The following is a 7,770-nucleotide window of genomic DNA, read 5'->3' as shown; positions in this document are numbered from 1 at the left end:
GCCAATCGAAATGGCTCAAGACCCCAAACCTGGCGAAGAACATGGCACCAGATGGAGAAGTGAGAGGAATGGACTTTAAAGTTCCCCAAAAAGGTTTAAATTGATAATCTCAAAAAGGATATTATCCTATCTGTCTGACTGCACTGTTTTAATTATGCTCACCTGTCCTTGCTCCATGGCCATCTTCATCCAATCTTTTTCTGATTATCCGATCTTTTGTTAACTGATTGGCCAGGTTGGAATGATATTGTTTGCTGGACCATAGCCCCACAATAACTGAAGTCCCTCTGTTGGTCATATTGTGCACTCATTTCAGAAGGCACTGAAAGCCCCATTTTAGCTGAACTGGGGGTCCCCCATCCTCTCTACTGATCAGTGAAGTGGCCAATGATGGAGTAATGATGTGAGTGTCATGATGTTGTCACCATTGTGCGGCTTGTGACATGAAGAGTGAAAACCACACAATGCTGCCACAATTTCCTGCATTTCCTGATCTAGGTTACACTAAGTCGGTCAACCAACATCTACATTTCCCGATCTCCTCAATATAATCTGGGCTTATTCCAAGTATGGGGGATGATTATAAAGCAGTGAATCTGACATTTACAGAAACATTCCCTGGCACTGAAAGTTTTAGTGAATGTGAGGTTCACTGCTTTATAAACAGACCCCTATACCTGCTGCAGGACACAACAGAATGTTCAGCTCTTTCCTGACACAACTTCCATTAAATAGAACAGCGGATATACAGCACCAAAGACTCCACCGCCTGTTGTTTTAATTGCAGAAAAGGGGTAAGACCCAGCAGGACTTTCATGGTCATCAATCTCAATCCTGCCACGGAGATTTCCCTTCACTTCCTGTATTATAGACATAACAGGAAGTGAGAGAAAACCTCTCCAAATTTATATATTAGCTGTCACTATAACAACAGCATGCAAACCACACCGACTGCCTATGTGTGCCCTGTCAGGTGAAGTGTGTAGAAAGAACACACCAATATCCATGGTTACAATAAGTATTGTATAGACATTGTACAGAGCACGCCAGCACCGCTCGGTATTATATCGGTAAAAAAAAGGACACGATATCACCCGATACTCACTCAGCACCCGGTCCTGGCATCGCCTGACACATACACCTAACACTTCCGGGATCCGGCCCCGCCCACTCCAGCATCTGCCAGTGCTGCGTATGACGGTGGGCAGGCCCCAGCTAGAGCGTATTGACTATGACCCCGCCCCCCGCATATATAACCACGCCCCGTATGAGAGGCACTGGAAGGCTGGGACTAATGTGCAGGTGATGGTGCAGAGATCACACCTTGTATCTGTGACACGTGATCCGGATACCGCGTGTCAGTACATCCGGGAATGTGACAAATGGTTGTCTGATTGTAAATAGCACAAGGCATATTGCTGTGTGTATGAATGTTATATATGTTATTCTGGCTTTATTATAATTATTTTGTGTATATTACACTTCTTTTTCCTCTGTGTGCAGCTATTCACAGCTATTCAACAATGTGTTCAGATTGCTAACTCCTCTATATAAAGCTTCCAGACTACTGATAGCTTTGTACGCAGATCATCAGAACTTTACCTTTATATTACTGATACCTTTACCTTTATATTACTGAAACCTTTGGATTCCTTATACCTTTACCTCTAGATTACTTATACCTGTATATTACTGATACCTTTACCTTTATTTTACTGATACCTTTACCTTTATATTACTTATACCTTTTACCTTTATTTTACTGATACCTTTACCTTTATTTTACTGATACCTTTACCTTTATATTACTTATACCTTTTACCTTTATAATACTGATCCCTTTACCTATACCTATACCTTTAGATTACGGATACCTTTATATTACTTATACCTTTTACCTTTAGATTACTAATACACTTACCTTTTGTATTGCTTTTACCTTTCTATTACTTATACCTTTACCTTTATATTCTGTGCATCCAAAAACCAAGACTTTCAGCAAAATCTGGAATTTCTCACTTTTGTGTGCAGCTTGGTATTCTGTTCCCTCCTTCCCTGTGTGTCCTGCTTCTCTGACCTCTTTATTTTGTGTACAGTAGCTGAGAAATCTCAATGCCCTGTGTGCAGATCTTGGCACCGCTCACCCCGCCTCTGCCTATGTCAGTGTTCCCTATGTAGGGTTCCTCTGGAGATTACTGGGGGTTCCTTGTGCTATGAGCAGTTTGCGCCTCTCAGGTCAGTTTAAATGACACCAATATTTATTTGGCTATCTGTAAGGGTGACATTGTTCCCACTAGCCAGCAATGTAAGAGGAATTCTTCCCACTGACCATCACACTAATACACTGTGAGCTCTGGATACAGATATAGAAGGGGTTCCCTTAAGACCTGAAAGTTATTTGCCCTGAATTTAAAATGTGAAGAAACACTTTTCAAGATTCTAACCATTTCTGATTTTTTGCCCAATGTTTCATGTCACTACTCTGTCTATTGCTGCTTTCTGCACATCTACATATTGCTAGCCAGTCTCATGCTGCCATTGCCAATTCTCCACTTCTGTTTCACTAAATACACTTCTGTCCTACAGGTCTGAGCTTACCGGCCTTATTCTTCTAATGCCTGTCTGCCCTATCCTACTTACCTCCCAATACCCGCTCTTCATCCATAGCAGCACTCAATAGCCATGCTCTTCTAAACTTCATATACCTCCTAGATTGTAAGCTCTTCAGGGCAGGGTCCTCTCCTCTCCTGTTTCACTGTCTGTACCTGTCTGTCATTTGCAACCCCTATTTATTGTACAGCGCTGCATAATATGTTGGCGCTATATAAATCCTGTTTAATAATAATGATAATTCTTGGCTCCTCTCTCCTACTAAATCAATAACATTGGTTACCTAATTGCCACATTTGTGTGTAAAAGCTTTATTTATAAAACGGAATCAAAACTTTCCCTGGTAGGACTCATTTACTGCCATTAAAACACATGGAATTAGAAGATTCCCACCAGGAAAGAGATTATGGAAGATTAGGAAAGGTACTCCACTAAAGCATAGTGAAAAAGTTATCCATAGAACTGAATAGAGTGTGTACATGTAAGTAATATTTTTGTTATAATAACTTACTTTATTGTAATTTGATTTTAATGGATTGTGGCTCCCTCTTGTGGACAATCTATGTTACTATACTACTATTACCATGCTATACTATAAAATAACATAGCTTTTTTTTACTGAGATTAAACCAACAGCAAAAGATTAAAAAAACCCTCATAAACCCAAAACTCACATGAAGCCAGCTGCTAAACCTATCACCTCCAATAAACCAGAGATTTGTTAGCTCCACATATTGTTTGATATGAGGGTATATCCATTTATTTTTTGTACTTTTATGTTTTTTGGACCTTTTGACATAAGGTATTTGGTACCCAGAAGAGCATGCTTTCGTATTATTGTACCACCACTGTTATGTAAAGTAAACCCAAAACACACATGCGTCTTCGGCCCTTCAGTTTAATAAATTCTGAGTTTAGGTCCGCTTTAAGCTAGGTTCTAAATATTTTGTTACCACATTTACAAGTAGCACCAATCAAACAGGCTAGCTCAGTGTTTCTCTATTTTTTTTAAGATGGGGAACTCTTGAAATAACTTTTAGGTCTTCAGGGAACTCCTACTATAATTACTATATCTACAACTCACAGCACATTAGTGTGGTGATCAATGGGAGGAATGCCCCTTACATTGCTGGCCAGTGGGAAGGCTGCCAACCTTACATATACCCAAATAGCTCATTGATATCTATTAAACTAATCTGAGAGACCAAAACTGCTTATGACTCAAGAACCCCTATCAACATGTGGAGGAACCCTAGTTGAGAAATGCTGTCTTAGCTACTTTAGTGGGTTCTTATGTTGTCATGGTTTAAACCAATCTTAATTTTGGTGACAATAATATATTCAGGGGATTTGCAAAACACCCGCAAAAGTTAAAATCGTCTAAACCTATTTTTTGTTGATGGCTGCCTCCTGAGATGCCTTTACTTTTGTTAGTCCCATACATATTAAGTTATTTTTTACGGTGGGTTCTCATCTAAACACAATGCAGTTCCCAGCAGTGACAGTATAACTAAATTCCCTGCACCACTACACCCCCATACCCTGGCAACTTCTGTCCACAACCCTGATCCTTCATAAAGTACTGACTAAGGGAAGCAGTATGTTGAGGGACCTGAATACATATGTCTCAAATTTATTAAAAATATAATTTATTCTGTATTATTTTTTTTTTATAAATTGAATTTGAAAAAACGTTATTTATTAAAGAATCATAAATGTATACATTATGCCTCTAATTATAAATTATTCTCTCATCTATTTGTCTTAAATTCACTGACATATGGGCCCTGATTTATTAAAGTTCTCCAAGGCTGGAGAGAATACACTTTCATCAGTGAAGCTGGGTGATCCAGTAAACCTGAAATGGATCTGGTCCAGGATTGAAAACATTTGCTAACAAATAGCTAATGACTTTTAGGAAATCTATTCCAGGTTTCCCAGATCACCCAGCTTCACTGATGAAAGTGTATCCTCTCCAGCCTTGGCGAACTTTAATAAATCAGGACCATTGTCTTATCTCTCTAGGCGTATCTGTTCAGATCCTATTAAAAATAAGGACTCGTTCTGCCATCTAGTGGTTAATCACAAAATTGCACAGCTGTCACATTAGGACAGTGTTTTTCAACTTTTTAAGCCACATTTTGTACATGGAAAAAATCCTGCGGCACACCACAAATCAAAAATGTTACAAAATGACACTCTAGCTAATTCTCTTGTCTCTAAGAAAAAACAAGGCAAGTAAGCTACCTACTGCCACCCACTGACATGGAAGAGTATTACATTACTCTGCCAGTCACTACAGCACAGACACTCCACAATGCTAATTGGATAATTTCCCACGGCATGGCCGCGGAAGTGTAAGTGAAAAAATTGTAAAGGAAAGTGTAAGTGAAACATTATGAATTAATCTATTGCGAATTGACTGGGAAAAAATTTATAAATAGAGCCCTAAGAACCTATTCACAAATGGGAATTACAGAAGAAAAAGGTAACATGCATTGTGTGCGTTGATTCTGAATGGCACTTTTCACAGCCACTTCTGCTGCAACACAGCGCAATATAGGAATATGCATTGAGGAACACTGCACTGCCAAATTCTGCATGCAGGATTTCTGAAAAGTTGTGAGCTAATAAATGCGCTGCCTTAAGGAAATGCACGGTAATACATTTGTACACCACTAGAGCTCTTAGATTGTAAGCTCTTCTGGGCTCCCGTGTCACTGTCTGTCATTTGCAACCCCTATTTAATGTACACCGTTGCGTAATATGTTGGCGCTATAAAAATACTAATTATTATTAATAATAATGTGAATAAAATCATTTAGTTACTTCAATATTCTCTCCAGTTTCATTGTCTTCAACCTTATGTAACCCCAAATCATCTCTTTTAATTCAGATTTACTTGCATTGATGGTACCGTTATTAATCATAGATTTATCACAAATTCTACCAGTGGATGAAACAAGAACACAAGAACATTTTTTAATTGGACCCAAGTGTATAACGCTACAAATACATTTGCATTTAAATAGCTAATTCTGCTGCGTGTGACACATACATTTGTAGTTTTAGACAACATACTTCTATAATGCACATAAATAGAATAGAGCTCCTTTTACTTATGATATAACAAAATGTAAAAACACATTAAAATAAATAAAACATTATAATGAATGGGTTCTATATGAAAGAAGGTAGTTGCTTTTTTAGTTCAAAGAGCTGAAATGAATTTTGATTAAAAATATCTTCTCCTGTACAGGCAATACATTCTGCATCTTACAAATGGCAAATAATAATTTACGGCATACAATTCAGCTTCCTACTATTTTCAATATATATTCCATCTCACTATGATTGGCTGATCCCAACAAGAAGTGTAATAAGGAATGCCAGATTTCCACACAGGTAGATGCACAGCAGGTAATTCTCATACCTAGCCTAAAACAGTAAAAAAAAAAAAAAAACAGATGGTTAGTTTAAATCACTAGGATACAAGTACATTAAACTGAACTGGTTTACATGCTAAATAAGAAATGTATTTCTTATAACCCAGCCCTAAAATTTACACAGCTCTGCCTCACCACATAGCTATGTCTGGCAGGCCAAGAGATCAGATTATTCTCTGACATTTACAGTTCTGGTGGCTTCCACAGGCTATGACTGGACATGGAAAAAGAAGAACAACATCAATGAGCATCCTTGTCCCCCCTTTTATCAGCATGCTCCTTGTTAGCACATAAACACTGCAGATCAACTGATTGATTCCTTGTGCTGCTTCTCTCTTTACCTGTTAGAACTGTTCTGTACAAGAACAGCAAAAGGCAAATACCAAGCCAAATTCAGGTACCCACACTACTTGTAAATTTACATTTAACATAATACCATTAACATAATATCATAGGATAATGTTTAACTTTTAAGCAGTACAAAGCAAGGAATAGTATTACATTGGTAACTGTACTGTGGATACGTGGCTAGCTTCTCCCACCAACCCAAGGGTATTGTTAATCAAATTAACCAGTTCTGATATGCATATGGGGGAATGGTATGCCCACATAGTTTCCTGTGCCTGAAGAGAGGGACACAATGTTTATTTTTTAAGGCAAAGCCTTAATAATGCCACCTCTGGACCCTCCACCACTACTACCACCACTAACCTTCTGACCACGTTTGTGAATTAACCTTAGTTCTGGTATCATTGCTCCACTATTTTTTTCAGCCTTTGCACTAATGTCATTCAAAAGGCAGTAGGATGTGTTTTACCAGAGATGGTCTTGCTTGAGATCTATATGTAAATGTTAACCTTAATGTTATCAGTTTCGCTATGTTGGTACTATACTACTCTACTCTAAAATTGGCCAAACTTTGGTTAGCTCTTTATACATCAGGCAGTGCTGTTCAATTGCTTAATGCTGTATTAGATTGCAGAAATACTATTCCTAGAAGAGGCTGGAGTCTCCCTCCAGCAATCTAGGTGTGAACTGTGTTCACATCTGAGCCAACCTTGATTCTCGATTACCATACCAGCATGATGTTCTGTAGTATAGTATCAAATAAACTCTGAGGTATGTGTAGGACAAAAAGGACAAAAAGTAGTGCTTATTTGGCAGAATTTTACCTGGGTAAGAGATTAAGGGCCTGAGAATGGCTGTACAGATCTTTATTTGGGATCCAGGCACAGAGTTTCCTGGATTGGGTGGGTCAGACACTCCATCCCCACCCCACACCAGAAATTATGGGTGGCTAGAAAGCACCTGCCAAATCCCAACAAAAAGGAACTGCCCCCTTAGACTGGGGGGTGAGGTTAAAGTGAGGGGATTACCTGTGAATAGAGTGTCAGAGAGAGGGACAGGAGGCTGAAATGTGTTGTGAGAGAGAGAGAGAGACAGCAGCAGCAATCCTCTGAATGGATGACACAGAGCACAGGGCAGCCTCACTGAGATCCGTGCATCCGAGGATGAGAGCTGCCCAGAGCTGGGCGGGGTATTCAAATCAGCCGGGCGGAGCAACCGGCTAAAAACGTCTGGGGAGAACTATGTATATATATATAGTGGTTTGTCGGGGAAGGTCCTGGGTGGTCTTTTTATATAGCACCCAGACTGAGGCATGTTGCAAATTAATGACTTCAGGAAATTGAGTAGTAGTTTAACCCAAAGGCTT

General features: G+C 39.1%; 1 protein-coding gene across 2 annotated transcripts in view; it reads right to left on the bottom strand.

The window, feature by feature from the left end:
* The window catches only part of SLC35A3 (solute carrier family 35 member A3), a 30,172-nt gene extending 28,986 nt beyond the window's left edge, over positions 1 to 1,186 (bottom strand). Inside the window, exon 1 of one of the 2 annotated variants that reach the window (XM_072419986.1) lies at positions 1,106 to 1,186. The gene's annotated coding sequence lies outside the window, so the exon portion shown is untranslated. The remainder of the gene's footprint in view (positions 1 to 1,105) is intronic. The other variant, XM_072419987.1, reaches the window with a different exon arrangement.
* Between the last annotated feature and the right edge of the window lie 6,584 nt (positions 1,187 to 7,770).

This window comes from Pyxicephalus adspersus, chromosome 8 (genome assembly GCF_032062135.1).
Source record: "Pyxicephalus adspersus chromosome 8, UCB_Pads_2.0, whole genome shotgun sequence".
NCBI lineage: Eukaryota > Metazoa > Chordata > Amphibia > Anura > Pyxicephalidae > Pyxicephalus > Pyxicephalus adspersus.
Note: the sequence above shows the minus strand (reverse complement) of the source record. Positions and strands in the feature narration are given on the sequence as shown.